The following is a 25,528-nucleotide window of genomic DNA, read 5'->3' as shown; positions in this document are numbered from 1 at the left end:
TAATAACTTTTCGCGATCTTCGCGTTGGGACGGTTTCGCAAGAGTGATCGGCGAAATTTCGACAAGGTGAACGGGGGAATTGTAAAATCGTAAATTTCGCCCTCGGTCCGGAATTTCGACTTTCACCGGTGAATTGTAAGCGTAAACGGGCATTTCAACAAGACTCGGAGCGATTTTTGGTGAAATTCCATCGTTTCGGCCTCCTAAAAAAATAATTCGCAAAAAAAGAGGGATGCAACACGAGGACTTCCCAGGAGGTCACCCATCCTAGTACTACTCTCGCCCAAGCACGCTTAACTTCGGAGTTCTGATGGGATCCGGTGCATTAGTGCTGGTATGATCGCATCCGCAAGCATTAGCGCGGATTATCTATATAAGAATCAACGCCGCGACTCCCAAAAGCCATAACTACGTCTTCGGTGCACCAAAAATCACATAAAATATATGAATTCCTAATAACTTTTCGCGATCTTCGCGTTGGGACGGTTTCGCAAGAGTGATCGGCGAAATTTCGACAAGGTGAACGGGGGAATTGTAAAATCGTAAATTTCGCCCTCGGTCCGGAATTTCGACTTTCACCGGTGAATTGTAAGCGTAAACGGGCATTTGAACAAGACTCGGAGCGATTTTTGGTGAAATTCCATCGTTTCGGCCTCCGAAAAAAATAATTCGCAAAAAAAGAGGGATGCAACACGAGGACTTCCCAGGAGGTCACCCATCCTAGTACTACTCTCGCCCAAGCACGCTTAACTTCGGAGTTCTGATGGGATCCGGTGCATTAGTGCTGGTATGATCGCATCCGCAAGCATTAGCGCGCATTATCTATATAAGAATCAACGCCGCGACTCCCAAAAGCCATAACTACGTCTTCGGTGCACCAAAAATCACATAAAATATATGAATTCCTAATAACTTTTCGCGATCTTCGCGTTGGGACGGTTTCGCAAGAGTGATCGGCGAAATTCCGACAAGGTGAACGGGGGAAGGGTAAAATCGTAAATTTCGCCCTCGGTCCGGAATTTCGACTTTCACCGGTGAATTGTAAGCGTAAACGGGCATTTGAACAAGACTCGGAGCGATTTTTGGTGAAATTCCATCGTTTCGGCCTCCGAAAAAAATAATTCGCAAAAAAAGAGGGATGCAACACGAGGACTTCCCAGGAGGTCACCCATCCTAGTACTACTCTCGCCCAAGCACGCTTAACTTCGGAGTTCTGATGGGATCCGGTGCATTAGTGCTGGTATGATCGCATCCGCAAGCATTAGCGCGCATTATCTATATAAGAATCAACGCCGCGACTCCCAAAAGCCATAACTACGTCTTCGGTGCACCAAAAATCACATAAAATATATGAATTCCTAATAACTTTTCGCGATCTTCGCGTTGGGACGGTTTCGCAAGAGTGATCGGCGAAATTTCGACAAGGTGAACGGGGGAATTGTAAAATCGTAAATTTCGCCCTCGGTCCGGAATTTCGACTTTCACCGGTGAATTGTAAGCGTAAACGGGCATTTCAACAAGACTCGGAGCGATTTTTGGTGAAATTCCATCGTTTCGGCCTCCTAAAAAAATAATTCGCAAAAAAAGAGGGATGCAACACGAGGACTTCCCAGGAGGTCACCCATCCTAGTACTACTCTCGCCCAAGCACGCTTAACTTCGGAGTTCTGATGGGATCCGGTGCATTAGTGCTGGTATGATCGCATCCGCAAGCATTAGCGCGCATTATCTATATAAGAATCAACGCCGCGACTCCCAAAAGCCATAACTACGTCTTCGGTGCACCAAAAATCACATAAAAGATATGAATTCTTAATAACTTTTCGCGATCTTCGCGTTGGGACGGTTTCGGAAGAGTGATCGGCGAAATTCCGACAAGGTGAACGGGGGAAGGGTAAAATCGTAAATTTCGCCCTCGGTCCGGAATTTCGACTTTCACCGGTGAATTGTAAGCGTAAACGGGCATTTGAACAAGACTCGGAGCGATTTTTGGTGAAATTCCATCGTTTCGGCCTCCTAAAAAAATAATTCGCAAAAAAAGAGGGATGCAACACGAGGACTTCCCAGGAGGTCACCCATCCTAGTACTACTCTCGCCCAAGCACGCTTAACTTCGGAGTTCTGATGGGATCCGGTGCATTAGTGCTGGTATGATCGCATCCGCAAGCATTAGCGCGGATTATCTATATAAGAATCAACGCCGCGACTCCCAAAAGCCATAACTACGTCTTCGGTGCACCAAAAATCACATAAAATATATGAATTCCTAATAACTTTTCGCGATCTTCGCGTTGGGACGGTTTCGCAAGAGTGATCGGCGAAATTTCGACAAGGTGAACGGGGGAATTGTAAAATCGTAAATTTCGCCCTCGGTCCGGAATTTCGACTTTCACCGGTGAATTGTAAGCGTAAACGGGCATTTGAATAAGACTCGGAGCGATTTTTGGTGAAATTCCATCGTTTCGGCCTCCGAAAAAAATAATTCGCAAAAAAAGAGGGATGCAACACGAGGACTTCCCAGGAGGTCACCCATCCTAGTACTACTCTCGCCCAAGCACGCTTAACTTCGGAGTTCTGATGGGATCCGGTGCATTAGTGCTGGTATGATCGCATCCGCAAGCATTAGCGCGCATTATCTATATAAGAATCAACGCCGCGACTCCCAAAAGCCATAACTACGTCTTCGGTGCACCAAAAATCACATAAAATATATGAATTCCTAATAATTTTTCGCGATCTTCGCGTTGGGACGGTTTCGCAAGAGTGATCGGCGAAATTCCGACAAGGTGAACGGGGGAAGGGTAAAATCGTAAATTTCGCCCTCGGTCCGGAATTTCGACTTTCACCGGTGAATTGTAAGCGTAAACGGGCATTTGAACAAGACTCGGAGCGATTTTTGGTGAAATTCCATCGTTTCGGCCTCCGAAAAAAATAATTCGCAAAAAAAGAGGGATGCAACACGAGGACTTCCCAGGAGATCACCCATCCTAGTACTACTCTCGCCCAAGCACGCTTAACTTCGGAGTTCTGATGGGATCCGGTGCATTAGTGCTGGTATGATCGCATCCGCAAGCATTAGCGCGCATTATCTATATAAGAATCAACGCCGCGACTCCCAAAAGCCATAACTACGTCTTCGGTGCACCAAAAATCACATAAAATATATGAATTCCTAATAACTTTTCGCGATCTTCGCGTTGGGACGGTTTCGCAAGAGTGATCGGCGAAATTCCGACAAGGTGAACGGGGGAAGGGTAAAATCGTAAATTTCGCCCTCGGTCCGGAATTTCGACTTTCACCGGTGAATTGTAAGCGTAAACGGGCATTTGAACAAGACTCGGAGCGATTTTTTGGTGAAATTCCATCGTTTCGGCCTCCGAAAAAAATAATTCGCAAAAAAAGAGGGATGCAACACGAGGACTTCCCAGGAGGTCACCCATCCTAGTACTACTCTCGCCCAAGCACGCTTAACTTCGGAGTTCTGATGAGATCCGGTGCATTAGTGCTGGTATGATCGCATCCGCAAGCATTAGCGCGCATTATCTATATAAGAATCAACGCCGCGACTCCCAAAAGCCATAACTACGTCTTCGGTGCACCAAAAATCACATAAAATATATGAATTCCTAATAACTTTTCGCGATCTTCGCGTTGGGACGGTTTCGGAAGAGTGATCGGCGAAATTCCGACAAGGTGAACGGGGGAAGGGTAAAATCGTAAATTTCGCCCTCGGTCCGGAATTTCGACTTTCACCGGTGAATTGTAAGCGTAAACGGGCATTTGAACAAGACTCGGAGCGATTTGTGGTGAAATTCCATCGTTTCGGCCTCCGAAAAAAATAATTCGCAAAAAAAGAGGGATGCAACACGAGGACTTCCCAGGAGGTCACCCATCCTAGTACTACTCTCGCCCAAGCACGCTTAACTTCGGAGTTCTGATGAGATCCGGTGCATTAGTGCTGGTATGATCGCATCCGCAAGCATTAGCGCGCATTATCTATATAAGAATCAACGCCGCGACTCCCAAAAGCCATAACTACGTCTTCGGTGCACCAAAAATCACATAAAATATATGAATTCCTAATAACTTTTCGCGATCTTCGCGTTGGGACGGTTTCGGAAGAGTGATCGGCGAATTTCCGACAAGGTGAACGGGGGAATGGTAAAATCGTAAATTTCGCCCTCGGTCCGGAATTTCGACTTTCACCGGTGAATTGTAAGCGTAAACGGGCATTTGAACAAGACTCGGAGCGATTTTTGGTGAAATTCCATCGTTTCGGCCTCCGAAAAAAATAATTCGCAAAAAAAGAGGGATGCAACACGAGGACTTCCCAGGAGGTCACCCATCCTAGTACTACTCTCGCCCAAGCACGCTTAACTTCGGAGTTCTGATGGGATCCGGTGCATTAGTGCTGGTATGATCGCATCCGCAAGCATTAGCGCGCATTATATATATAAGAATCAACGCCGCGACTCCCAAAAGCCATAACTACGTCTTCGGTGCACCAAAAATCACATAAAATATATGAATTCCTAATAACTTTTCGCGATCTTCGCGTTGGGACGGTTTCGGAAGAGTGATCGGCGAAATTCCGACAAGGTGAACGAGGGAAGGGTAAAATCGTAAATTTCGCCCTCGGTCCGGAATTTCGACTATCACCGGTGAATTGTAAGCGTAAACGGGCATTTGAACAAGACTCGGAGCGATTTTTGGTGAAATTCCATCGTTTCGGCCTCCGAAAAAAATAATTCGCAAAAAAAGAGGGATGCAACACGAGAACTTCCCAGGAGGTCACCCATCCTAGTACTACTCTCGCCCAAGCACGCTTAACTTCGGAGTTCTGATGAGATCCGGTGCATTAGTGCTGGTATGATCGCATCCGCAAGCATTAGCGCGCATTATCTATATAAGAATCAACGCCGCGACTCCCAAAAGCCATAACTACGTCTTCGGTGCACCAAAAATCACATAAAATATATGAATTCCTAATAACTTTTCGCGATCTTCGCGTTGGGACGGTTTCGCAAGAGTGATCGGCGAAATTCCGACAAGGTGAACGGGGGAATTGTAAAATCGTAAATTTCGCCCTCGGTCCGGAATTTCGACTTTCACCGGTGAATTGTAAGCGTAAACGGGCATTTGAACAAGACTCGGAGCGATTTTTGGTGAAATTCCATCGTTTCGGCCTCCGAAAAAAATAATTCGCAAAAAAAGAGGGATGCAACACGAGGACTTCCCAGGAGGTCACCCATCCTAGTACTACTCTCGCCCAAGCACGCTTAACTTCGGAGTTCTGATGGGATCCGGTGCATTAGTGCTGGTATGATCGCATCCGCAAGCATTAGCGCGCATTATCTATATAAGAATCAACGCCGCGACTCCCAAAAGCCATAACTACGTCTTCGGTGCACCAAAAATCACATAAAATATATGAATTCCTAATAACTTTTCGCGATCTTCGCGTTGGGACGGTTTCGGAAGAGTGATCGGCGAAATTCCGACAAGGTGAACGGGGGAAGGGTAAAATCGTAAATTTCGCCCTCGATCCGGAATTTCGACTTTCACCGGTGAATTGTAAGCGTAAACGGGCATTTGAACAAGACTCGGAGCGATTTTTGGTGAAATTCCATCATTTCGGCCTCCGAAAAAAATAATTCGCAAAAAAAGAGGGATGCAACACGAGGACTTCCCAGGAGGTCACCCATCCTAGTACTACTCTCGCCCAAGCACGCTTAACTTCGGAGTTCTGATGGGATCCGGTGCATTAGTGCTGGTATGATCGCATCCGCAAGCATTAGCGCGCATTATCTATATAAGAATCAACGCCGCGACTCCCAAAAGCCATAACTACGTCTTCGGTGCACCAAAAATCACATAAAATATATGAATTCCTAATAACTTTTCGCGATCTTCGCGTTGGGACGGTTTCGGAAGAGTGATCGGCGAAATTCCGACAAGGTGAACGGGGGAAGGGTAAAATCGTAAATTTCGCCCTCGGTCCGGAATTTCGACTTTCACCGGTGAATTGTAAGCGTAAACGGGCGTTTGAACAAGACTCGGAGCGATTTTTGGTGAAATTCCATCGTTTCGGCCTCCGAAAAAAATAATTCGCAAAAAAAGAGGGATGCAACACGAGGACTTCCCAGGAGGTCACCCATCCTAGTACTACTCTCGCCCAAGCACGCTTAACTTCGGAGTTCTGATGGGATCCGGTGCATTAGTGCTGGTATGATCGCATCCGCAAGCATTAGCGCGCATTATCTATATAAGAATCAACGCCGCGACTCCCAAAAGCCATAACTACGTCTTCGGTGCACCAAAAATCACATAAAATATATGAATTCCTAATAACTTTTCGCGATCTTCGCGTTGGGACGGTTTCGGAAGAGTGATCGGCGAAATTCCGACAAGGTGAACGGGGGAAGGGTAAAATCGTAAATTTCGCCCTCGGTCCGGAATTTCGACTTTCACCGGTGAATTGTAAGCGTAAACGGGCGTTTGAACAAGACTCGGAGCGATTTTTGGTGAAATTCCATCGTTTCGGCCTCCGAAAAAAATAATTCGCAAAAAAAGAGGGATGCAACACGAGGACTTCCCAGGAGGTCACCCATCCTAGTACTACTCTCGCCCAAGCACGCTTAACTTCGGAGTTCTGATGGGATCCGGTGCATTAGTGCTGGTATGATCGCATCCGCAAGCATTAGCGCGCATTATATATATAAGAATCAACGCCGCGACTCCCAAAAGCCATAACTACGTCTTCGGTGCACCAAAAATCACATAAAATATATGAATTCCTACTAACTTTTCGCGATCTTCGCGTTGGGACGGTTTCGGAAGAGTGATCGGCGAAATTCCGACAAGGTGAACGGGGGAAGGGTAAAATCGTAAATTTCGCCCTCGGTCCGGAATTTCGACTTTCACCGGTGAATTGTAAGCGTAAACGGGCATTTGAACAAGACTCGGAGCGATTTTTGGTGAAATTCCATCGTTTCGGCCTCCGAAAAAAATAATTCGCAAAAAAAGAGGGATGCAACACGAGGACTTCCCAGGAGGTCACCCATCCTAGTACTACTCTCGCCCAAGCACGCTTAACTTCGGAGTTCTGATGGGATCCGGTGCATTAGTGCTGGTATGATCGCATCCGCAAGCATTAGCGCGCATTATATATATAAGAATCAACGCCGCGACTCCCAAAAGCCATAACTACGTCTTCGGTGCACCAAAAATCACATAAAATATATGAATTCCTACTAACTTTTCGCGATCTTCGCGTTGGGACGGTTTCGGAAGAGTGATCGGCGAAATTCCGACAAGGTGAACGGGGGAAGGGTAAAATCGTAAATTTCGCCCTCGGTCCGGAATTTCGACTTTCACCGGTGAATTGTAAGCGTAAACGAGCATTTGAACAAGGCTCGGAGCGATTTTTGGTGAAATTCCATCGTTTCGGCCTCCGAAAAAAATAATTCGCAAAAAAAGAGGGATGCAACACGAGGACTTCCCAGGAGGTCACCCATCCTAGTACTACTCTCGCCCAAGCACGCTTAACTTCGGAGTTCTGATGGGATCCGGTGCATTAGTGCTGGTATGATCGCATCCGCAAGCATTAGCGCGCATTATCTATATAAGAATCAACGCGCGACTCCGAAAAGCCATAACTACGTCTTCGGTGCACCAAAAATCACATAAAATATATGAATTCCTAATAACTTTTCGCGATCTTCGCGTTGGGACGGTTTCGGAAGAGTGATCGGCGAAATTCCGACAAGGTGAACGGGGGAAGGGTAAAATCGTAAATTTCGCCCTCGGTCCGGAATTTCGACTTTCACCGGTGAATTGTAAGCGTAAACGGGCATTTGAACAAGACTCGGAGCGATTTTTTGTGAAATTCCATCGTTTCGGCATCCGAAAAAAATAATTCGCAAAAAAAGAGGGATGCAACACGAAGACTTCCCAGGAGGTCACCCATCCTAGTACTACTCTCGCCCAAGCACGCTTAACTTCGGAGTTCTGATGGGATCCGGTGCATTAGTGCTGGTATGATCGCATCCGCAAGCATTAGCGCGCATTATCTATATAAGAATCAACGCCGCGACTCCCAAAAGCCATAACTACGTCTTCGGTGCACCAAAAATCACATAAAATATATGAATTCCTAATAACTTTTCGCGATCTTCGCGTTGGGACGGTTTCGCAAGAATGATCGGCGAAATTTCGACAAGGTGAACGGGGGAATTGTAAAATCGTAAATTTCGCCCTCGGTCCGGAATTTCGACTTTCACCGGTGAATTGTAAGCGTAAACGGGCATTTGAACAAGACTCGGAGCGATTTTTGGTGAAATTCCATCGTTTCGGCCTCCGAAAAAAATAATTCGCAAAAAAAGAGGGATGCAACACGAGGACTTCCCAGGAGGTCACCCATCATAGTACTACTCTCGCCCAAGCACGCTTAACTTCGGAGTTCTGATGGGATCCGGTGCATTAGTGCTGGTATGATCGCATCCGCAAGCATTAGCGCGCATTATCTATATAAGAATCAACGCCGCGACTCCCAAAAGCCATAACTACGTCTTCGGTGCACCAAAAATCACATAAAATATATGAATTCCTAATAACTTTTCGCGATCTTCGCGTTGGGACGGTTTCGGAAGAGTGATCGGCGAAATTCCGACAAGGTGAACGGGGGAAGGGTAAAATCGTAAATTTCGCCCTCGATCCGGAATTTCGACTTTCACCGGTGAATTGTAAGCGTAAACGGGCATTTGAACAAGACTCGGAGCGATTTTTGGTGAAATTCCATCATTTCGGCCTCCGAAAAAAATAATTCGCAAAAAAAGAGGGATGCAACACGAGGACTTCCCAGGAGGTCACCCATCCTAGTACTACTCTCGCCCAAGCACGCTTAACTTCGGAGTTCTGATGGGATCCGGTGCATTAGTGCTGGTATGATCGCATCCGCAAGCATTAGCGCGCATTATCTATATAAGAATCAACGCCGCGACTCCCAAAAGCCATAACTACGTCTTCGGTGCACCAAAAATCACATAAAATATATGAATTCCTAATAACTTTTCGCGATCTTCGCGTTGGGACGGTTTCGGAAGAGTGATCGGCGAAATTCCGACAAGGTGAACGGGGGAAGGGTAAAATCGTAAATTTCGCCCTCGGTCCGGAATTTCGACTTTCACCGGTGAATTGTAAGCGTAAACGGGCGTTTGAACAAGACTCGGAGCGATTTTTGGTGAAATTCCATCGTTTCGGCCTCCGAAAAAAATAATTCGCAAAAAAAGAGGGATGCAACACGAGGACTTCCCAGGAGGTCACCCATCCTAGTACTACTCTCGCCCAAGCACGCTTAACTTCGGAGTTCTGATGGGATCCGGTGCATTAGTGCTGGTATGATCGCATCCGCAAGCATTAGCGCGCATTATCTATATAAGAATCAACGCCGCGACTCCCAAAAGCCATAACTACGTCTTCGGTGCACCAAAAATCACATAAAATATATGAATTCCTAATAACTTTTCGCGATCTTCGCGTTGGGACGGTTTCGGAAGAGTGATCGGCGAAATTCCGACAAGGTGAACGGGGGAAGGGTAAAATCGTAAATTTCGCCCTCGGTCCGGAATTTCGACTTTCACCGGTGAATTGTAAGCGTAAACGGGCGTTTGAACAAGACTCGGAGCGATTTTTGGTGAAATTCCATCGTTTCGGCCTCCGAAAAAAATAATTCGCAAAAAAAGAGGGATGCAACACGAGGACTTCCCAGGAGGTCACCCATCCTAGTACTACTCTCGCCCAAGCACGCTTAACTTCGGAGTTCTGATGGGATCCGGTGCATTAGTGCTGGTATGATCGCATCCGCAAGCATTAGCGCGCATTATATATATAAGAATCAACGCCGCGACTCCCAAAAGCCATAACTACGTCTTCGGTGCACCAAAAATCACATAAAATATATGAATTCCTACTAACTTTTCGCGATCTTCGCGTTGGGACGGTTTCGGAAGAGTGATCGGCGAAATTCCGACAAGGTGAACGGGGGAAGGGTAAAATCGTAAATTTCGCCCTCGGTCCGGAATTTCGACTTTCACCGGTGAATTGTAAGCGTAAACGGGCATTTGAACAAGACTCGGAGCGATTTTTGGTGAAATTCCATCGTTTCGGCCTCCGAAAAAAATAATTCGCAAAAAAAGAGGGATGCAACACGAGGACTTCCCAGGAGGTCACCCATCCTAGTACTACTCTCGCCCAAGCACGCTTAACTTCGGAGTTCTGATGGGATCCGGTGCATTAGTGCTGGTATGATCGCATCCGCAAGCATTAGCGCGCATTATCTATATAAGAATCAACGCGCGACTCCGAAAAGCCATAACTACGTCTTCGGTGCACCAAAAATCACATAAAATATATGAATTCCTAATAACTTTTCGCGATCTTCGCGTTGGGACGGTTTCGGAAGAGTGATCGGCGAAATTCCGACAAGGTGAACGGGGGAAGGGTAAAATCGTAAATTTCGCCCTCGGTCCGGAATTTCGACTTTCACCGGTGAATTGTAAGCGTAAACGGGCATTTGAACAAGACTCGGAGCGATTTTTTGTGAAATTCCATCGTTTCGGCATCCGAAAAAAATAATTCGCAAAAAAAGAGGGATGCAACACGAAGACTTCCCAGGAGGTCACCCATCCTAGTACTACTCTCGCCCAAGCACGCTTAACTTCGGAGTTCTGATGGGATCCGGTGCATTAGTGCTGGTATGATCGCATCCGCAAGCATTAGCGCGCATTATCTATATAAGAATCAACGCCGCGACTCCCAAAAGCCATAACTACGTCTTCGGTGCACCAAAAATCACATAAAATATATGAATTCCTAATAACTTTTCGCGATCTTCGCGTTGGGACGGTTTCGCAAGAATGATCGGCGAAATTTCGACAAGGTGAACGGGGGAATTGTAAAATCGTAAATTTCGCCCTCGGTCCGGAATTTCGACTTTCACCGGTGAATTGTAAGCGTAAACGGGCATTTGAACAAGACTCGGAGCGATTTTTGGTGAAATTCCATCGTTTCGGCCTCCGAAAAAAATAATTCGCAAAAAAAGAGGGATGCAACACGAGGACTTCCCAGGAGGTCACCCATCATAGTACTACTCTCGCCCAAGCACGCTTAACTTCGGAGTTCTGATGGGATCCGGTGCATTAGTGCTGGTATGATCGCATCCGCAAGCATTAGCGCGCATTATCTATATAAGAATCAACGCCGCGACTCCCAAAAGCCATAACTACGTCTTCGGTGCACCAAAAATCACATAAAATATATGAATTCCTAATAACTTTTCGCGATCTTCGCGTTGGGACGGTTTCGCAAGAGTGATCGGCGAAATTCCGACAAGGTGAACGGGGGAAGGGTAAAATCGTAAATTTCGCCCTCGGTCCGGAATTTCGACTTTCACCGGTGAATTGTAAGCATAAACGGGCATTTGAACAAGACTCGGAGCGATTTTTGGTGAAATTCCATCGTTTCGGCCTCCGAAAAAAATAATTCGCAAAAAAAGAGGGATGCAACACGAGGACTTCCCAGGAGGTCACCCATCCTAGTACTACTCTCGCCCAAGCACGCTTAACTTCGGAGTTCTGATGGGATCCGGTGCATTAGTGCTGGTATGATCACATCCGCAAGCATTAGCGCGCATTATCTATATAAGAATCAACGCCGCGACTCCGAAAAGCCATAACTACGTCTTCGGTGCACCAAAAATCACATAAAATATATGAATTCCTAATAACTTTTCGCGATCTTCGCGTTGGGACGGTTTCGGAAGAGTGATCGGCGAAATTCCGACAAGGTGAACGGGGGAAGGGTAAAATCGTAAATTTCGCCCTCGGTCCGGAATTTCGACTTTCACCGGTGAATTGTAAGCGTAAACGGGCGTTTGAACAAGACTCGGAGCGATTTTTGGTGAAATTCCATCGTTTCGGCCTCCGAAAAAAATAATTCGCAAAAAAAGAGGGATGCAACACGAGGACTTCCCAGGAGGTCACCCATCCTAGTACTACTCTCGCCCAAGCACGCTTAACTTCGGAGTTCTGATGGGATCCGGTGCATTAGTGCTGGTATGATCGCATCCGCAAGCATTAGCGCGCATTATCTATATAAGAATCAACGCGCGACTCCCAAAAGCCATAACTACGTGTTCGGTGCACCAAAAATCACATAAAATATATGAATTCCTAATAACTTTTCGCGATCTTCGCGTTGGGACGGTTTCGCAAGAGTGATCGGCGAAATTCCGACAAGGTGAACGGGGGAAGGGTAAAATCGTAAATTTCGCCCTCGGTCCGGAATTTCGACTTTCACCGGTGAATTGTAAGCGTAAACGGGCATTTGAACAAGACTCGGAGCGATTTTTGGTGAAATTCCATCGTTTCGGCCTCCGAAAAAAATAATTCGCAAAAAAAGAGGGATGCAACACGAGGACTTCCCAGGAGGTCACCCATCCTAGTACTACTCTCGCCCAAGCACGCTTAACTTCGGAGTTCTGATGGGATCCGGTGCATTAGTGCTGGTATGATCGCATCCGCAAGCATTAGCGCGCATTATCTATATAAGAATCAACGCCGCGACTCCGAAAAGCCATAACTACGTCTTCGGTGCACCAAAAATCACATAAAATATATGAATTCCTAATAACTTTTCGCGATCTTCGCGTTGGGACGGTTTCGGAAGAGTGATCGGCGAAATTCCGACAAGGTGAACGGGGGAAGGGTAAAATCGTAAATTTCGCCCTCGGTCCGGAATTTCGACTTTCACCGGTGAATTGTAAGCGTAAACGGGCGTTTGAACAAGACTCGGAGCGATTTTTGGTGAAATTCCATCGTTTCGGCCTCCGAAAAAAATAATTCGCAAAAAAAGAGGGATGCAACACGAGGACTTCCCAGGTGGTCACCCATCCTAGTACTACTCTCGCCCAAGCACGCTTAACTTCGGAGTTCTGATGGGATCCGGTGCATTAGTGCTGGTATGATCGCATCCGCAAGCATTAGCGCGCATTATCTATATAAGAATCAACGCGCGACTCCCAAAAGCCATAACTACGTCTTCGGTGCACCAAAAATCACATAAAATATATGAATTCCTAATAACTTTTCGCGATCTTCGCGTTGGGACGGTTTCGCAAGTGTGATCGGCGAAATTCCGACAAGGTGAACGGGGGAAGGGTAAAATCGTAAATTTCGCCCTCGGTCCGGAATTTCGACTTTCACCGGTGAATTGTAAGCGTAAACGGGCATTTGAACAAGACTCGGAGCGATTTTTGGTGAAATTCCATCGTTTCGGCCTCCGAAAAAAATAATTCGCAAAAAAAGAGGGATGCAACACGAGGACTTCCCAGGAGGTCACCCATCATAGTACTACTCTCGCCCAAGCACGCTTAACTTCGGAGTTCTGATGGGATCCGGTGCATTAGTGCTGGTATGATCGCATCCGCAAGCATTAGCGCGCATTATCTATATAAGAATCAACGCCGCGACTCCGAAAAGCCATAACTACGTCTTCGGTGCACCAAAAATCACATAAAATATATGAATTCCTAATAACTTTTCGCGATCTTCGCGTTGGGACGGTTTCGGAAGAGTGATCGGCGAAATTCCGACAAGGTGAACGGGGGAAGGGTAAAATCGTAAATTTCGCCCTCGGTCCGGAATTTCGACTTTCACCGGTGAATTGTAAGCATAAACAGGCATTTGAACAAGACTCGGAGCGATTTTTGGTGAAATTCCATCGTTTCGGCCTCCGAAAAAAATAATTCGCAAAAAAAGAGGGATGCAACACGAGGACTTCCCAGGAGGTCACCCATCCTAGTACTACTCTCGCCCAAGCACGCTTAACTTCGGAGTTCTGATGGGATCCGGTGCATTAGTGCTGGTATGATCGCATCCGCAAGCATTAGCGCGCATTATCTATATAAGAATCAACGCCGCGACTCCCAAAAGCCATAACTACGTCTTCGGTGCACCAAAAATCACATAAAATATATGAATTCCTAATAACTTTTCGCGATCTTCGCGTTGGGACGGTTTCGGAAGAGTGATCGGCGAAATTCCGACAAGGTGAACGGGGGAAGGGTAAAATCGTAAATTTCGCCCTCGGTCCGGAATTTCGACTTTCACCGGTGAATTGTAAGCGTAAACGGGCGTTTGAACAAGACTCGGAGCGATTTTTGGTGAAATTCCATCGTTTCGGCCTCCGAAAAAAATAATTCGCAAAAAAAGAGGGATGCAACACGAGGACTTCCCAGGAGGTCACCCATCATAGTACTACTCTCGCCCAAGCACGCTTAACTTCGGAGTTCTGATGGGATCCGGTGCATTAGTGCTGGTATGATCGCATCCGCAAGCATTAGCGCGCATTATCTATATAAGAATCAACGCCGCGACTCCCAAAAGCCATAACTACGTCTTCGGTGCACCAAAAATCACATAAAATATATGAATTCCTAATAACTTTTCGCGATCTTCGCGTTGGGACGGTTTCGGAAGAGTGATCGGCGAAATTCCGACAAGGTGAACGGGGGAAGGGTAAAATCGTAAATTTCGCCCTCGGTCCGGAATTTCGACTTTCACCGGTGAATTGTAAGCGTAAACGGGCATTTGAACAAGACTCGGAGCGATTTTTGGTGAAATTCCATCGTTTCGGCCTCCGAAAAAAATAATTCGCAAAAAAAGAGGGATGCAACACGAGGACTTCCCAGGAGGTCACCCATCCTAGTACTACTCTCGCCCAAGCACGCTTAACTTCGGAGTTCTGATGGGATCCGGTGCATTAGTGCTGGTATGATCGCATCCGCAAGCATTAGCGCGCATTATCTATATAAGAATCAACGCCGCGACTCCCAAAAGCCATAACTACGTCTTCGGTGCACCAAAAATCACATAAAATATATGAATTCCTAATAACTTTTCGCGATCTTCGCGTTGGGACGGTTTCGGAAGAGTGATCGGCGAAATTCCGACAAGGTGAACGGGGGAAGGGTAAAATCGTAAATTTCGCCCTCGGTCCGGAATTTCGACTTTCACCGGTGAATTGTAAGCGTAAACGGGCGTTTGAACAAGACTCGGAGCGATTTTTGGTGAAATTCCATCGTTTCGGCCTCCGAAAAAAATAATTCGCAAAAAAAGAGGGATGCAACACGAGGACTTCCCAGGAGGTCACCCATCATAGTACTACTCTCGCCCAAGCACGCTTAACTTCGGAGTTCTGATGGGATCCGGTGCATTAGTGCTGGTATGATCGCATCCGCAAGCATTAGCGCGCATTATCTATATAAGAATCAACGCCGCGACTCCCAAAAGCCATAACTACGTCTTCGGTGCACCAAAAATCACATAAAATATATGAATTCCTAATAACTTTTCGCGATCTTCGCGTTGGGACGGTTTCGGAAGAGTGATCGGCGAAATTCCGACAAGGTGAACGGGGGAAGGGTAAAATCGTAAATTTCGCCCTCGGTCCGGAATTTCGACTTTCACCGGTGAATTGTAAGCGTAAACGGGCATTTGAACAAGACTCGGAGCGATTTTTGGTGAAATTCCATCGTTTCGGCCTCCGAAAAAAATAATTCGCAAAAAAAGAGGGATGCAACACGAGGACTTCCCAGGAGGTCACCCATCCTAGTACTACTCTCGCCCAAGCACGCTTAACTTCGGAGTTCTGATGGGATCCGGTGCATTAGTGCTGGTATGATCGCATCCGCAAGCATTAGCGCGCATTATCTATATAAGAATCAACGCCGCGACTCCCAAAAGCCATAACTACGTCTTCGGTGCACCAAAAATCACATAAAATATATGAATTCCTAATAACTTTTCGCGATCTTCGCGTTGGGACGGTTTCGGAAGAGTGATCGGCGAAATTCCGACAAGGTGAACGGGGGAAGGGTAAAATCGTAAATTTCGCCCTCGGTCCGGAATTTCGACTTTCACCGGTGAATTGTAAGCGTAAACGGGCGTTTGAACAAGACTCGGAGCGATTTTTGGTGAAATTCCATCGTTTCGGCCTCCGAAAAAAATAATTCGCAAAAAAAGAGGGATGCAACACGAGGACTTCCCAGGAGGTCACCCATCATAGTACTACTCTCGCCCAAGCACGCTTAACTTCGGAGTTCTGATGGGATCCGGTGCATTAGTGCTGGTATGATCGCATCCGCAAGCATTAGCGCGCATTATCTATATAAGAATCAACGCCGCGACTCCCAAAAGCCATAACTACGTCTTCGGTGCACCAAAAATCACATAAAATATATGAATTCCTAATAACTTTTCGCGATCTTCGCGTTGGGACGGTTTCGGAAGAGTGATCGGCGAAATTCCGACAAGGTGAACGGGGGAAGGGTAAAATCGTAAATTTCGCCCTCGGTCCGGAATTTCGACTTTCACCGGTGAATTGTAAGCGTAAACGGGCATTTGAACAAGACTCGGAGCGATTTTTGGTGAAATTCCATCGTTTCGGCCTCCGAAAAAAATAATTCGCAAAAAAAGAGGGATGCAACACGAGAACTTCCCAGGAGGTCACCCATCCTAGTACTACTCTCGCCCAAGCACGCTTAACTTCGGAGTTCTGATGGGATCCGGTGCATTAGTGCTGGTATGATCGCATCCGCAAGCATTAGCGCGCATTATCTATATAAGAATCAACGCCGCGACTCCCAAAAGCCATAACTACGTCTTCGGTGCACCAAAAATCACATAAAATATATGAATTCCTAATAACTTTTCGCGATCTTCGCGTTGGGACGGTTTCGGAAGAGTGATCGGCGAAATTCCGACAAGGTGAACGGGGGAAGGGTAAAATCGTAAATTTCGCCCTCGGTCCGGAATTTCGACTTTCACCGGTGAATTGTAAGCGTAAACGGGCGTTTGAACAAGACTCGGAGCGATTTTTGGTGAAATTCCATCGTTTCGGCCTCCGAAAAAAATAATTCGCAAAAAAAGAGGGATGCAACACGAGGACTTCCCAGGAGGTCACCCATCATAGTACTACTCTCGCCCAAGCACGCTTAACTTCGGAGTTCTGATGGGATCCGGTGCATTAGTGCTGGTATGATCGCATCCGCAAGCATTAGCGCGCATTATCTATATAAGAATCAACGCCGCGACTCCCAAAAGCCATAACTACGTCTTCGGTGCACCAAAAATCACATAAAATATATGAATTCCTAATAACTTTTCGCGATCTTCGCGTTGGGACGGTTTCGGAAGAGTGATCGGCGAAATTCCGACAAGGTGAACGGGGGAAGGGTAAAATCGTAAATTTCGCCCTCGGTCCGGAATTTCGACTTTCACCGGTGAATTGTAAGCGTAAACGGGCATTTGAACAAGACTCGGAGCGATTTTTGGTGAAATTCCATCGTTTCGGCCTCCGAAAAAAATAATTCGCAAAAAAAGAGGGATGCAACACGAGGACTTCCCAGGAGGTCACCCATCCTAGTACTACTCTCGCCCAAGCACGCTTAACTTCGGAGTTCTGATGGGATCCGGTGCATTAGTGCTGGTATGATCGCATCCGCAAGCATTAGCGCGCATTATCTATATAAGAATCAACGCCGCGACTCCCAAAAGCCATAACTACGTCTTCGGTGCACCAAAAATCACATAAAATATATGAATTCCTAATAACTTTTCGCGATCTTCGCGTTGGGACGGTTTCGGAAGAGTGATCGGCGAAATTCCGACAAGGTGAACGGGGGAAGGGTAAAATCGTAAATTTCGCCCTCGGTCCGGAATTTCGACTTTCACCGGTGAATTGTAAGCGTAAACGGGCGTTTGAACAAGACTCGGAGCGATTTTTGGTGAAATTCCATCGTTTCGGCCTCCGAAAAAAATAATTCGCAAAAAAAGAGGGATGCAACACGAGGACTTCCCAGGAGGTCACCCATCCTAGTACTACTCTCGCCCAAGCACGCTTAACTTCGGAGTTCTGATGGGATCCGGTGCATTAGTGCTGGTATGATCGCATCCGCAAGCATTAGCGCGCATTATCTATATAAGAATCAACGCGCGACTCCCAAAAGCCATAACTACGTCTTCGGTGCACCAAAAATCACATAAAATATATGAATTCCTAATAACTTTTCGCGATCTTCGCGTTGGGACGGTTTCGCAAGAGTGATCGGCGAAATTCCGACAAGGTGAACGGGGGAAGGGTAAAATCGTAAATTTCGCCCTCGGTCCGGAATTTCGACTTTCACCGGTGAATTGTAAGCGTAAACGGGCATTTGAACAAGACTCGGAGCGATTTTTGGTGAAATTCCATCGTTTCGGCCTCCGAAAAAAATAATTCGCAAAAAAAGAGGGATGCAACACGAGAACTTCCCAGGAGGTCACCCATCCTAGTACTACTCTCGCCCAAGCACGCTTAACTTCGGAGTTCTGATGGGATCCGGTGCATTAGTGCTGGTATGATCGCATCCGCAAGCATTAGCGCGCATTATCTATATAAGAATCAACGCCGCGACTCCCAAAAGCCATAACTACGTCTTCGGTGCACCAAAAATCACATAAAATATATGAATTCCTAATAACTTTTCGCGATCTTCGCGTTGGGACGGTTTCGGAAGAGTGATCGGCGAAATTCCGACAAGGTGAACGGGGGAAGGGTAAAATCGTAAATTTCGCCCTCGGTCCGGAATTTCGACTTTCACCGGTGAATTGTAAGCGTAAACGGGCGTTTGAACAAGACTCGGAGCGATTTTTGGTGAAATTCCATCGTTTCGGCCTCCGAAAAAAATAATTCGCAAAAAAAGAGGGATGCAACACGAGGACTTCCCAGGAGGTCACCCATCATAGTACTACTCTCGCCCAAGCACGCTTAACTTCGGAGTTCTGATGGGATCCGGTGCATTAGTGCTGGTATGATCGCATCCGCAAGCATTAGCGCGCATTATCTATATAAGAATCAACGCCGCGACTCCCAAAAGCCATAACTACGTCTTCGGTGCACCAAAAATCACATAAAATATATGAATTCCTAATAACTTTTCGCGATCTTCGCGTTGGGACGGTTTCGGAAGAGTGATCGGCGAAATTCCGACAAGGTGAACGGGGGAAGGGTAAAATCGTAAATTTCGCCCTCGGTCCGGAATTTCGACTTTCACCGGTGAATTGTAAGCGTAAACGGGCATTTGAACAAGACTCGGAGCGATTTTTGGTGAAATTCCATCGTTTCGGCCTCCGAAAAAAATAATTCGCAAAAAAAGAGGGATGCAACACGAGGACTTCCCAGGAGGTCACCCATCCTAGTACTACTCTCGCCCAAGCACGCTTAACTTCGGAGTTCTGATGGGATCCGGTGCATTAGTGCTGGTATGATCGCATCCGCAAGCATTAGCGCGCATTATCTATATAAGAATCAACGCCGCGACTCCCAAAAGCCATAACTACGTCTTCGGTGCACCAAAAATCACATAAAATATATGAATTCCTAATAACTTTTCGCGATCTTCGCGTTGGGACGGTTTCGGAAGAGTGATCGGCGAAATTCCGACAAGGTGAACGGGGGAAGGGTAAAATCGTAAATTTCGCCCTCGGTCCGGAATTTCGACTTTCACCGGTGAATTGTAAGCGTAAACGGGCGTTTGAACAAGACTCGGAGCGATTTTTGGTGAAATTCCATCGTTTCGGCCTCCGAAAAAAATAATTCGCAAAAAAAGAGGGATGCAACACGAGGACTTCCCAGGAGGTCACCCATCCTAGTACTACTCTCGCCCAAGCACGCTTAACTTCGGAGTTCTGATGGGATCCGGTGCATTAGTGCTGGTATGATCGCATCCGCAAGCATTAGCGCGCATTATCTATATAAGAATCAACGCGCGACTCCCAAAAGCCATAACTACGTCTTCGGTGCACCAAAAATCACATAAAATATATGAATTCCTAATAACTTTTCGCGATCTTCGCGTTGGGACGGTTTCGCAAGAGTGATCGGCGAAATTCCGACAAGGTGAACGGGGGAAGGGTAAAATCGTAAATTTCGCCCTCGGTCCGGAATTTCGACTTTCACCGGTGAATTGTAAGCGTAAACGGGCATTTGAACAAGACTCGGAGCGATTTTTGGTGAAATTCCATCGTTTCGGCCTCCGAAAAAAATAATTCGCAAAAAAAGAGGGATGCAACACGAGGACTTCCCAGGAGGTCACCCATCCTAGTACTACTCTCGCCCAAGCACGCTTAACTTCGGAGTTCTGATGGGATCCGGTGCATTAGTGCTGGTATGATCGCATCCGCAAGCATTAGCGCGCATTATCTATATAAGAATCAACGCCGCGACTCCGAAAAGCCATAACTACGTCTTCGGTGCACCAAAAATCACATAAAATATATGAATTCCTAATAACTTTTCGCGATCTTCGCGTTGGGACGGTTTCGGAAGAGTGATCGGCGAAATTCCGACAAGGTGAACGGGGGAAGGGTAAAATCGTAAATTTCGCCCTCGGTCCGGAATTTCGACTTTCACCGGTGAATTGTAAGCTTAAACGGGCGTTTGAACAAGACTCGGAGCGATTTTTGGTGAAATTCCATCGTTTCGGCCTCCGAAAAAAATAATTCGCAAAAAAAGAGGGATGCAACACGAGGACTTCCCAGGAGGTCACCCATCCTAGTACTACTCTCGCCCAAGCACGCTTAACTTCGGAGTTCTGATGGGATCCGGTGCATTAGTGCTGGTATGATCGCATCCGCAAGCATTAGCGCGCATTATCTATATAAGAATCAACGCGCGACTCCCAAAAGCCATAACTACGTCTTCGGTGCACCAAAAATCACATAAAATATATGAATTCCTAATAACTTTTCGCGATCTTCGCGTTGGGACGGTTTCGCAAGAGTGATCGGCGAAATTCCGACAAGGTGAACGGGGGAAGGGTAAAATCGTAAATTTCGCCCTCGGTCCGGAATTTCGACTTTCACCGGTGAATTGTAAGCGTAAACGGGCATTTGAACAAGACTCGGAGCGATTTTTGGTGAAATTCCATCGTTTCGGCCTCCGAAAAAAATAATTCGCAAAAAAAGAGGGATGCAACACGAGGACTTCCCAGGAGGTCACCCATCCTAGTACTACTCTCGCCCAAGCACGCTTAACTTCGGAGTTCTGATGGGATCCGGTGCATTAGTGCTGGTATGATCGCATCCGCAAGCATTAGCGCGCATTATCTATATAAGAATCAACGCCGCGACTCCGAAAAGCCATAACTACGTCTTCGGTGCACCAAAAATCACATAAAATATATGAATTCCTAATAACTTTTCGCGATCTTCGCGTTGGGACGGTTTCGGAAGAGTGATCGGCGAAATTCCGACAAGGTGAACGGGGGAAGGGTAAAATCGTAAATTTCGCCCTCGGTCCGGAATTTCGACTTTCACCGGTGAATTGTAAGCGTAAACGGGCGTTTGAACAAGACTCGGAGCGATTTTTGGTGAAATTCCATCGTTTCGGCCTCCGAAAAAAATAATTCGCAAAAAAAGAGGGATGCAACACGAGGACTTCCCAGGAGGTCACCCATCCTAGTACTACTCTCGCCCAAGCACGCTTAACTTCGGAGTTCTGATGGGATCCGGTGCATTAGTGCTGGTATGATCGCATCCGCAAGCATTAGCGCGCATTATCTATATAAGAATCAACGCCGCGACTCCCAAAAGCCATAACTACGTCTTCGGTGCACCAAAAATCACATAAAATATATGAATTCCTAATAACTTTTCGCGATCTTCGCGTTGGGACGGTTTCGGAAGAGTGATCGGCGAAATTCCGACAAGGTGAACGGGGGAAGGGTCAAATCGTAAATTTCGCCCTCGGTCCGGAATTTCGACTTTCACCGGTGAATTGTAAGCGTAAACGGGCATTTGAACAAGACTCGGAGCGATTTTTGGTGAAATTCCATCGTTTCGGCCTCCGAAAAAAATAATTCGCAAAAAAAGAGGGATGCAACACGAAGACTTCCCAGGAGGTCACCCATCCTAGTACTACTCTCGCCCAAGCACGCTTAACTTCGGAGTTCTGATGGGATCCGGTGCATTAGTGCTGGTATGATCGCATCCGCAAGCATTAGCGCGCATTATCTATATAAGAATCAACGCCGCGACTCCCAAAAGCCATAACTACGTCTTCGGTGCACCAAAAATCACATAAAATATATGAATTCCTAATAACTTTTCGCGATCTTCGCGTTGGGACGGTTTCGCAAGAGTGATCGGCGAAATTTCGACAAGGTGAACGGGGGAATTGTAAAATCGTAAATTTCGCCCTCGGTCCGGAATTTCGACTTTCACCGGTGAATTGTAAGCGTAAACGGGCATTTGAACAAGACTCGGAGTGATTTTTGGTGAAATTCCATCGTTTCTGCCTCCGAAAAAAATAATTCGCAAAAAAAGAGGGATGCAACACGAGGACTTCCCAGGAGGTCACCCATCCTAGTACTACTCTCGCCCAAGCACGCTTAACTTCGGAGTTCTGATGGGATCCGGTGCATTAGTGCTGGTATGATCGCATCCGCAAGCATTAGCGCGCATTATCTATATAAGAATCAACGCCGCGACTCCCAAAAGCCATAACTACGTCTTCGGTGCACCAAAAATCACATAAAATATATGAATTCCTAATAACTTTTCGCGATCTTCGCGTTGGGACGGTTTCGGAAGAGTGATCGGCGAAATTCCGACAAGGTGAACGGGGGAAGGGTAAAATCGTAAATTTCGCCCTTGGTCCGGAATTTCGACTTTCACCGGTGAATTGTAAGCGTAAACGGGCATTTGAACAAGACTCGGAGCGATTTTTGGTGAAATTCCATCGTTTCGGCCTCCGAAAAAAATAATTCGCAAAAAAAGAGGGATGCAACACGAGGACTTCCCAGGAGGTCACCCATCCTAGTACTACTCTCGCCCAAGCACGCTTAACTTCGGAGTTCTGATGGGATCCGGTGCATTAGTGCTGGTATGATCGCATCCGCAAGCATTAGCGCGCATTATCTATATAAGAATCAACGCCGCGACTCCCAAAAGCCATAACTACGTCTTCGGTGCACCAAAAATCACATAAAATATATGAATTCCTAATAACTTTTCGCGATCTTCGCGTTGGGACGGTTTCGCAAGAGTGATCGGCGAAATTTCGACAAGGTGAACGGGGGAATTGTAAAATCGTAAATTTCGCCCTCGATCCAGAATTTCGACTTTCACCGGTGAATTGTAAGCGTAAACGGGCATTTGAACAAGACTCGGAGCGATTTTTGGTGAAATTCCATCGTTTCGGCCTCCGAAAAAAATAATTCGCAAAAAAAGAGGGATGCAACACGAGGACTTCCCAGGAGGTCACCCATCCTAGTACTACTCTCGCCCAAGCACGCTTAACTTCGGAGTTCTGATGAGATCCGGTGCATTAGTGCTGGTATGATCGCATCCGCAAGCATTAGCGCGCATTATCTATATAAGAATCAACGCCGCGACTCCCAAAAGCCATAACTACGTCTTCGGTGCACCAAAAATCACATAAAATATATGAATTCCTAATAACTTTTCGCGATCTTCGCGTTGGGACGGTTTCGGAAGAGTGATCGGCGAAATTCCGACAAGGTGAACGGGGGAAGGGTAAAATCGTAAATTTCGCCCTCGGTCCGGAATTTCGACTTTCACCGGTGAATTGTAAGCGTAAACGGGCATTTGAACAAGACTCGGAGCGATTTTTGGTGAAATTCCATCGTTTCGGCCTCCGAAAAAAATAATTCGCAAAAAAAGAGGGATGCAACACGAGGACTTCCCAGGAGGTCACCCATCCTAGTACTACTCTCGCCCAAGCACGCTTAACTTCGGAGTTCTGATGGGATCCGGTGCATTAGTGCTGGTATGATCGCATCCGCAAGCATTAGCGCGCATTATCTATATAAGAATCAACGCCGCGACTCCCAAAAGCCATAACTACGTCTTCGGTGCACCAAAAATCACATAAAATATATGAATTCCTAATAACTTTTCGCGATCTTCGCGTTGGGACAGTTTCGTAAGAGTGATCGGCGAAATTTCGACAAGGTGAACGGGGGAATTGTAAAATCGTAAATTTCGCCCTCGGTCCGGAATTTCGACTTTCACCGGTGAATTGTAAGCGTAAACGGGCATTTGAACAAGACTCGGAGCGATTTTTGGTGAAATTCCATCGTTTCGGCCTCCGAAAAAAATAATTCGCAAAAAAAGAGGGATGCAACACGAGGACTTCCCAGGAGGTCACCCATCCTAGTACTACTCTCGCCCAAGCACGCTTAACTTCGGAGTTCTGATGAGATCCGGTGCATTAGTGCTGGTATGATCGCATCCGCAAGCATTAGCGCGCATTATCTATATAAGAATTAACGCCGCGACTCCCAAAAGCCATAACTACGTCTTCGGTGCACCAAAAATCACATAAAATATATGAATTCCTAATAACTTTTCGCGATCTTCGCGTTGGGACGGTTTCGGAAGAGTGATCGGCGAAATTCCGACAAGGTGAACGGGGGAAGGGTAAAATCGTAAATTTCGCCCTCGGTCCGGAATTTCGACTTTCACCGGTGAATTGTAAGCGTAAACGGGCATTTGAACAAGACTCGGAGCGATTTTTGGTGAAATTCCATCGTTTCGGCCTCCGAAAAAAATAATTCGCAAAAAAAGAGGGATGCAACACGAGGACTTCCCAGGAGGTCACCCATCCTAGTACTACTCTCGCCCAAGCACGCTTAACTTCGGAGTTCTGATGGGATCCGGTGCATTAGTGCTGGTATGATCGCATCCGCAAGCATTAGCGCGCATTATCTATATAAGAATCAACGCCGCGACTCCCAAAAGCCATAACTACGTCTTCGGTGCACCAAAAATCACATAAAAGATATGAATTCCTAATAACTTTTCGCGATCTTCGCGTTGGGACGGTTTCGGAAGAGTGATCGGCGAAATTCCGACAAGGTGAACGGGGGAAGGGTAAAATCGTAAATTTCGCCCTCGGTCCGGAATTTCGACTATCACCGGTGAATTGTAAGCGTAAACGGGCATTTGAACAAGACTCGGAGCGATTTTTGGTGAAATTCCATCGTTTCGGCCTCCGAAAAAAATAATTCGCAAAAAAAGAGGGATGCAACACGAGAACTTCCCAGGAGGTCACCCATCCTAGTACTACTCTCGCACAAGCACGCTTAACTTCGGAGTTCTGATGAGATCCGGTGCATTAGTGCTGGTATGATCGCATCCGCAAGCATTAGCGCGCATTATCTATATAAGAATCAACGCCGCGACTCCCAAAAGCCATAACTACGTCTTCGGTGCACCAAAAATCACATAAAATATATGAATTCCTAATAACTTTTCACGATCTTCGCGTTGGGACGGTTTTGGAAGAGTGATCGGCGAAATTCCGACAAGGTGAACGGGGGAAGGGTAAAATCGTAAATTTCGCCCTCGGTCCGGAATTTCGACTTTCACCGGTGAATTGTAAGCGTAAACGGGCATTTGAACAAGACTC

At 46.5% G+C, this 25,528-nt stretch overlaps 56 non-coding genes across 56 annotated transcripts; all 56 read right to left on the bottom strand.

Annotated features, from left to right (window-relative positions):
* Positions 1-229: 229 nt before the first annotated feature.
* On the bottom strand, positions 230-348 carry LOC149376384 (5S ribosomal RNA). Its single transcript, XR_016295219.1, has one exon. It is a non-coding gene; the product is annotated as a 5S ribosomal RNA (ribosomal RNA).
* Positions 349-682: 334 nt separating this feature from the next.
* On the bottom strand, positions 683-801 carry LOC149376383 (5S ribosomal RNA). Its single transcript, XR_016295208.1, has one exon. It is a non-coding gene; the product is annotated as a 5S ribosomal RNA (ribosomal RNA).
* Positions 802-1,135: 334 nt separating this feature from the next.
* Positions 1,136-1,254, bottom strand: LOC149376382 (5S ribosomal RNA). The gene has a single exon (XR_016295196.1). It is a non-coding gene; the product is annotated as a 5S ribosomal RNA (ribosomal RNA).
* A 334-nt stretch (positions 1,255-1,588) lies between these two features.
* LOC149376381 (5S ribosomal RNA) lies at positions 1,589-1,707 on the bottom strand. The gene has a single exon (XR_016295185.1). It is a non-coding gene; the product is annotated as a 5S ribosomal RNA (ribosomal RNA).
* A 334-nt stretch (positions 1,708-2,041) lies between these two features.
* On the bottom strand, positions 2,042-2,160 carry LOC149376380 (5S ribosomal RNA). Its single transcript, XR_016295174.1, has one exon. It is a non-coding gene; the product is annotated as a 5S ribosomal RNA (ribosomal RNA).
* A 334-nt stretch (positions 2,161-2,494) lies between these two features.
* LOC149376379 (5S ribosomal RNA) lies at positions 2,495-2,613 on the bottom strand. The gene has a single exon (XR_016295163.1). It is a non-coding gene; the product is annotated as a 5S ribosomal RNA (ribosomal RNA).
* A 334-nt stretch (positions 2,614-2,947) lies between these two features.
* Positions 2,948-3,066, bottom strand: LOC149376378 (5S ribosomal RNA). The gene has a single exon (XR_016295184.1). It is a non-coding gene; the product is annotated as a 5S ribosomal RNA (ribosomal RNA).
* A 335-nt stretch (positions 3,067-3,401) lies between these two features.
* On the bottom strand, positions 3,402-3,520 carry LOC149376377 (5S ribosomal RNA). Its single transcript, XR_016295116.1, has one exon. It is a non-coding gene; the product is annotated as a 5S ribosomal RNA (ribosomal RNA).
* A 334-nt stretch (positions 3,521-3,854) lies between these two features.
* On the bottom strand, positions 3,855-3,973 carry LOC149376376 (5S ribosomal RNA). The gene has a single exon (XR_016295115.1). It is a non-coding gene; the product is annotated as a 5S ribosomal RNA (ribosomal RNA).
* A 334-nt stretch (positions 3,974-4,307) lies between these two features.
* On the bottom strand, positions 4,308-4,426 carry LOC149376375 (5S ribosomal RNA). The gene has a single exon (XR_016295152.1). It is a non-coding gene; the product is annotated as a 5S ribosomal RNA (ribosomal RNA).
* Positions 4,427-4,760: 334 nt separating this feature from the next.
* On the bottom strand, positions 4,761-4,879 carry LOC149376374 (5S ribosomal RNA). The gene has a single exon (XR_016295096.1). It is a non-coding gene; the product is annotated as a 5S ribosomal RNA (ribosomal RNA).
* Positions 4,880-5,213: 334 nt separating this feature from the next.
* On the bottom strand, positions 5,214-5,332 carry LOC149376373 (5S ribosomal RNA). Its single transcript, XR_016295141.1, has one exon. It is a non-coding gene; the product is annotated as a 5S ribosomal RNA (ribosomal RNA).
* Positions 5,333-5,666: 334 nt separating this feature from the next.
* On the bottom strand, positions 5,667-5,785 carry LOC149376372 (5S ribosomal RNA). The gene has a single exon (XR_016295130.1). It is a non-coding gene; the product is annotated as a 5S ribosomal RNA (ribosomal RNA).
* A 334-nt stretch (positions 5,786-6,119) lies between these two features.
* LOC149376371 (5S ribosomal RNA) lies at positions 6,120-6,238 on the bottom strand. Its single transcript, XR_016295119.1, has one exon. It is a non-coding gene; the product is annotated as a 5S ribosomal RNA (ribosomal RNA).
* A 334-nt stretch (positions 6,239-6,572) lies between these two features.
* On the bottom strand, positions 6,573-6,691 carry LOC149376370 (5S ribosomal RNA). Its single transcript, XR_016295108.1, has one exon. It is a non-coding gene; the product is annotated as a 5S ribosomal RNA (ribosomal RNA).
* A 334-nt stretch (positions 6,692-7,025) lies between these two features.
* On the bottom strand, positions 7,026-7,144 carry LOC149376369 (5S ribosomal RNA). Its single transcript, XR_016295097.1, has one exon. It is a non-coding gene; the product is annotated as a 5S ribosomal RNA (ribosomal RNA).
* A 334-nt stretch (positions 7,145-7,478) lies between these two features.
* LOC149376368 (5S ribosomal RNA) lies at positions 7,479-7,597 on the bottom strand. Its single transcript, XR_016295085.1, has one exon. It is a non-coding gene; the product is annotated as a 5S ribosomal RNA (ribosomal RNA).
* A 333-nt stretch (positions 7,598-7,930) lies between these two features.
* Positions 7,931-8,049, bottom strand: LOC149376367 (5S ribosomal RNA). The gene has a single exon (XR_016295177.1). It is a non-coding gene; the product is annotated as a 5S ribosomal RNA (ribosomal RNA).
* Positions 8,050-8,383: 334 nt separating this feature from the next.
* On the bottom strand, positions 8,384-8,502 carry LOC149376366 (5S ribosomal RNA). Its single transcript, XR_016295092.1, has one exon. It is a non-coding gene; the product is annotated as a 5S ribosomal RNA (ribosomal RNA).
* A 334-nt stretch (positions 8,503-8,836) lies between these two features.
* Positions 8,837-8,955, bottom strand: LOC149376365 (5S ribosomal RNA). The gene has a single exon (XR_016295074.1). It is a non-coding gene; the product is annotated as a 5S ribosomal RNA (ribosomal RNA).
* A 334-nt stretch (positions 8,956-9,289) lies between these two features.
* Positions 9,290-9,408, bottom strand: LOC149376364 (5S ribosomal RNA). Its single transcript, XR_016295063.1, has one exon. It is a non-coding gene; the product is annotated as a 5S ribosomal RNA (ribosomal RNA).
* A 334-nt stretch (positions 9,409-9,742) lies between these two features.
* On the bottom strand, positions 9,743-9,861 carry LOC149376363 (5S ribosomal RNA). Its single transcript, XR_016295052.1, has one exon. It is a non-coding gene; the product is annotated as a 5S ribosomal RNA (ribosomal RNA).
* A 334-nt stretch (positions 9,862-10,195) lies between these two features.
* Positions 10,196-10,314, bottom strand: LOC149376362 (5S ribosomal RNA). The gene has a single exon (XR_016295040.1). It is a non-coding gene; the product is annotated as a 5S ribosomal RNA (ribosomal RNA).
* A 333-nt stretch (positions 10,315-10,647) lies between these two features.
* On the bottom strand, positions 10,648-10,766 carry LOC149376361 (5S ribosomal RNA). Its single transcript, XR_016295176.1, has one exon. It is a non-coding gene; the product is annotated as a 5S ribosomal RNA (ribosomal RNA).
* Positions 10,767-11,100: 334 nt separating this feature from the next.
* LOC149376360 (5S ribosomal RNA) lies at positions 11,101-11,219 on the bottom strand. The gene has a single exon (XR_016295090.1). It is a non-coding gene; the product is annotated as a 5S ribosomal RNA (ribosomal RNA).
* Positions 11,220-11,553: 334 nt separating this feature from the next.
* LOC149376359 (5S ribosomal RNA) lies at positions 11,554-11,672 on the bottom strand. Its single transcript, XR_016295109.1, has one exon. It is a non-coding gene; the product is annotated as a 5S ribosomal RNA (ribosomal RNA).
* Positions 11,673-12,006: 334 nt separating this feature from the next.
* LOC149376358 (5S ribosomal RNA) lies at positions 12,007-12,125 on the bottom strand. The gene has a single exon (XR_016295029.1). It is a non-coding gene; the product is annotated as a 5S ribosomal RNA (ribosomal RNA).
* A 333-nt stretch (positions 12,126-12,458) lies between these two features.
* On the bottom strand, positions 12,459-12,577 carry LOC149376357 (5S ribosomal RNA). Its single transcript, XR_016295018.1, has one exon. It is a non-coding gene; the product is annotated as a 5S ribosomal RNA (ribosomal RNA).
* Positions 12,578-12,911: 334 nt separating this feature from the next.
* On the bottom strand, positions 12,912-13,030 carry LOC149376356 (5S ribosomal RNA). The gene has a single exon (XR_016295091.1). It is a non-coding gene; the product is annotated as a 5S ribosomal RNA (ribosomal RNA).
* Positions 13,031-13,363: 333 nt separating this feature from the next.
* LOC149376355 (5S ribosomal RNA) lies at positions 13,364-13,482 on the bottom strand. The gene has a single exon (XR_016295089.1). It is a non-coding gene; the product is annotated as a 5S ribosomal RNA (ribosomal RNA).
* Positions 13,483-13,816: 334 nt separating this feature from the next.
* LOC149376354 (5S ribosomal RNA) lies at positions 13,817-13,935 on the bottom strand. Its single transcript, XR_016295007.1, has one exon. It is a non-coding gene; the product is annotated as a 5S ribosomal RNA (ribosomal RNA).
* A 334-nt stretch (positions 13,936-14,269) lies between these two features.
* LOC149376353 (5S ribosomal RNA) lies at positions 14,270-14,388 on the bottom strand. Its single transcript, XR_016295088.1, has one exon. It is a non-coding gene; the product is annotated as a 5S ribosomal RNA (ribosomal RNA).
* A 334-nt stretch (positions 14,389-14,722) lies between these two features.
* Positions 14,723-14,841, bottom strand: LOC149376352 (5S ribosomal RNA). Its single transcript, XR_016294996.1, has one exon. It is a non-coding gene; the product is annotated as a 5S ribosomal RNA (ribosomal RNA).
* Positions 14,842-15,175: 334 nt separating this feature from the next.
* Positions 15,176-15,294, bottom strand: LOC149376351 (5S ribosomal RNA). Its single transcript, XR_016295087.1, has one exon. It is a non-coding gene; the product is annotated as a 5S ribosomal RNA (ribosomal RNA).
* Positions 15,295-15,628: 334 nt separating this feature from the next.
* Positions 15,629-15,747, bottom strand: LOC149376350 (5S ribosomal RNA). Its single transcript, XR_016294985.1, has one exon. It is a non-coding gene; the product is annotated as a 5S ribosomal RNA (ribosomal RNA).
* Positions 15,748-16,081: 334 nt separating this feature from the next.
* LOC149376349 (5S ribosomal RNA) lies at positions 16,082-16,200 on the bottom strand. The gene has a single exon (XR_016295086.1). It is a non-coding gene; the product is annotated as a 5S ribosomal RNA (ribosomal RNA).
* A 334-nt stretch (positions 16,201-16,534) lies between these two features.
* Positions 16,535-16,653, bottom strand: LOC149376348 (5S ribosomal RNA). The gene has a single exon (XR_016294979.1). It is a non-coding gene; the product is annotated as a 5S ribosomal RNA (ribosomal RNA).
* Positions 16,654-16,987: 334 nt separating this feature from the next.
* On the bottom strand, positions 16,988-17,106 carry LOC149376347 (5S ribosomal RNA). Its single transcript, XR_016295084.1, has one exon. It is a non-coding gene; the product is annotated as a 5S ribosomal RNA (ribosomal RNA).
* Positions 17,107-17,440: 334 nt separating this feature from the next.
* LOC149376346 (5S ribosomal RNA) lies at positions 17,441-17,559 on the bottom strand. Its single transcript, XR_016294973.1, has one exon. It is a non-coding gene; the product is annotated as a 5S ribosomal RNA (ribosomal RNA).
* Positions 17,560-17,893: 334 nt separating this feature from the next.
* Positions 17,894-18,012, bottom strand: LOC149376345 (5S ribosomal RNA). Its single transcript, XR_016294962.1, has one exon. It is a non-coding gene; the product is annotated as a 5S ribosomal RNA (ribosomal RNA).
* A 333-nt stretch (positions 18,013-18,345) lies between these two features.
* LOC149376344 (5S ribosomal RNA) lies at positions 18,346-18,464 on the bottom strand. Its single transcript, XR_016294794.1, has one exon. It is a non-coding gene; the product is annotated as a 5S ribosomal RNA (ribosomal RNA).
* A 334-nt stretch (positions 18,465-18,798) lies between these two features.
* LOC149376343 (5S ribosomal RNA) lies at positions 18,799-18,917 on the bottom strand. The gene has a single exon (XR_016295083.1). It is a non-coding gene; the product is annotated as a 5S ribosomal RNA (ribosomal RNA).
* Positions 18,918-19,251: 334 nt separating this feature from the next.
* Positions 19,252-19,370, bottom strand: LOC149376342 (5S ribosomal RNA). The gene has a single exon (XR_016294950.1). It is a non-coding gene; the product is annotated as a 5S ribosomal RNA (ribosomal RNA).
* Positions 19,371-19,704: 334 nt separating this feature from the next.
* LOC149376341 (5S ribosomal RNA) lies at positions 19,705-19,823 on the bottom strand. Its single transcript, XR_016294938.1, has one exon. It is a non-coding gene; the product is annotated as a 5S ribosomal RNA (ribosomal RNA).
* A 333-nt stretch (positions 19,824-20,156) lies between these two features.
* LOC149376340 (5S ribosomal RNA) lies at positions 20,157-20,275 on the bottom strand. The gene has a single exon (XR_016294927.1). It is a non-coding gene; the product is annotated as a 5S ribosomal RNA (ribosomal RNA).
* Positions 20,276-20,609: 334 nt separating this feature from the next.
* Positions 20,610-20,728, bottom strand: LOC149376339 (5S ribosomal RNA). The gene has a single exon (XR_016294915.1). It is a non-coding gene; the product is annotated as a 5S ribosomal RNA (ribosomal RNA).
* A 333-nt stretch (positions 20,729-21,061) lies between these two features.
* Positions 21,062-21,180, bottom strand: LOC149376338 (5S ribosomal RNA). The gene has a single exon (XR_016294904.1). It is a non-coding gene; the product is annotated as a 5S ribosomal RNA (ribosomal RNA).
* A 334-nt stretch (positions 21,181-21,514) lies between these two features.
* On the bottom strand, positions 21,515-21,633 carry LOC149376337 (5S ribosomal RNA). Its single transcript, XR_016294893.1, has one exon. It is a non-coding gene; the product is annotated as a 5S ribosomal RNA (ribosomal RNA).
* A 334-nt stretch (positions 21,634-21,967) lies between these two features.
* On the bottom strand, positions 21,968-22,086 carry LOC149376336 (5S ribosomal RNA). The gene has a single exon (XR_016295175.1). It is a non-coding gene; the product is annotated as a 5S ribosomal RNA (ribosomal RNA).
* Positions 22,087-22,420: 334 nt separating this feature from the next.
* LOC149376335 (5S ribosomal RNA) lies at positions 22,421-22,539 on the bottom strand. The gene has a single exon (XR_016294882.1). It is a non-coding gene; the product is annotated as a 5S ribosomal RNA (ribosomal RNA).
* A 334-nt stretch (positions 22,540-22,873) lies between these two features.
* Positions 22,874-22,992, bottom strand: LOC149376334 (5S ribosomal RNA). Its single transcript, XR_016294852.1, has one exon. It is a non-coding gene; the product is annotated as a 5S ribosomal RNA (ribosomal RNA).
* A 334-nt stretch (positions 22,993-23,326) lies between these two features.
* On the bottom strand, positions 23,327-23,445 carry LOC149376333 (5S ribosomal RNA). The gene has a single exon (XR_016295114.1). It is a non-coding gene; the product is annotated as a 5S ribosomal RNA (ribosomal RNA).
* A 334-nt stretch (positions 23,446-23,779) lies between these two features.
* On the bottom strand, positions 23,780-23,898 carry LOC149376332 (5S ribosomal RNA). Its single transcript, XR_016295315.1, has one exon. It is a non-coding gene; the product is annotated as a 5S ribosomal RNA (ribosomal RNA).
* A 334-nt stretch (positions 23,899-24,232) lies between these two features.
* On the bottom strand, positions 24,233-24,351 carry LOC149376331 (5S ribosomal RNA). The gene has a single exon (XR_016295113.1). It is a non-coding gene; the product is annotated as a 5S ribosomal RNA (ribosomal RNA).
* Positions 24,352-24,685: 334 nt separating this feature from the next.
* LOC149376330 (5S ribosomal RNA) lies at positions 24,686-24,804 on the bottom strand. The gene has a single exon (XR_016295202.1). It is a non-coding gene; the product is annotated as a 5S ribosomal RNA (ribosomal RNA).
* A 334-nt stretch (positions 24,805-25,138) lies between these two features.
* Positions 25,139-25,257, bottom strand: LOC149376329 (5S ribosomal RNA). The gene has a single exon (XR_016295268.1). It is a non-coding gene; the product is annotated as a 5S ribosomal RNA (ribosomal RNA).
* Between the last annotated feature and the right edge of the window lie 271 nt (positions 25,258-25,528).

Source organism: Urtica dioica, unplaced genomic scaffold (genome assembly GCF_054948205.1).
Source record: "Urtica dioica subsp. dioica isolate 48M unplaced genomic scaffold, U.dioica_male_clone48M_v1_H2 Urtica_dioica_male_H2_contig_17, whole genome shotgun sequence".
Classification (NCBI taxonomy): domain Eukaryota; kingdom Viridiplantae; phylum Streptophyta; class Magnoliopsida; order Rosales; family Urticaceae; genus Urtica; species Urtica dioica.
Note: the sequence above shows the minus strand (reverse complement) of the source record. Positions and strands in the feature narration are given on the sequence as shown.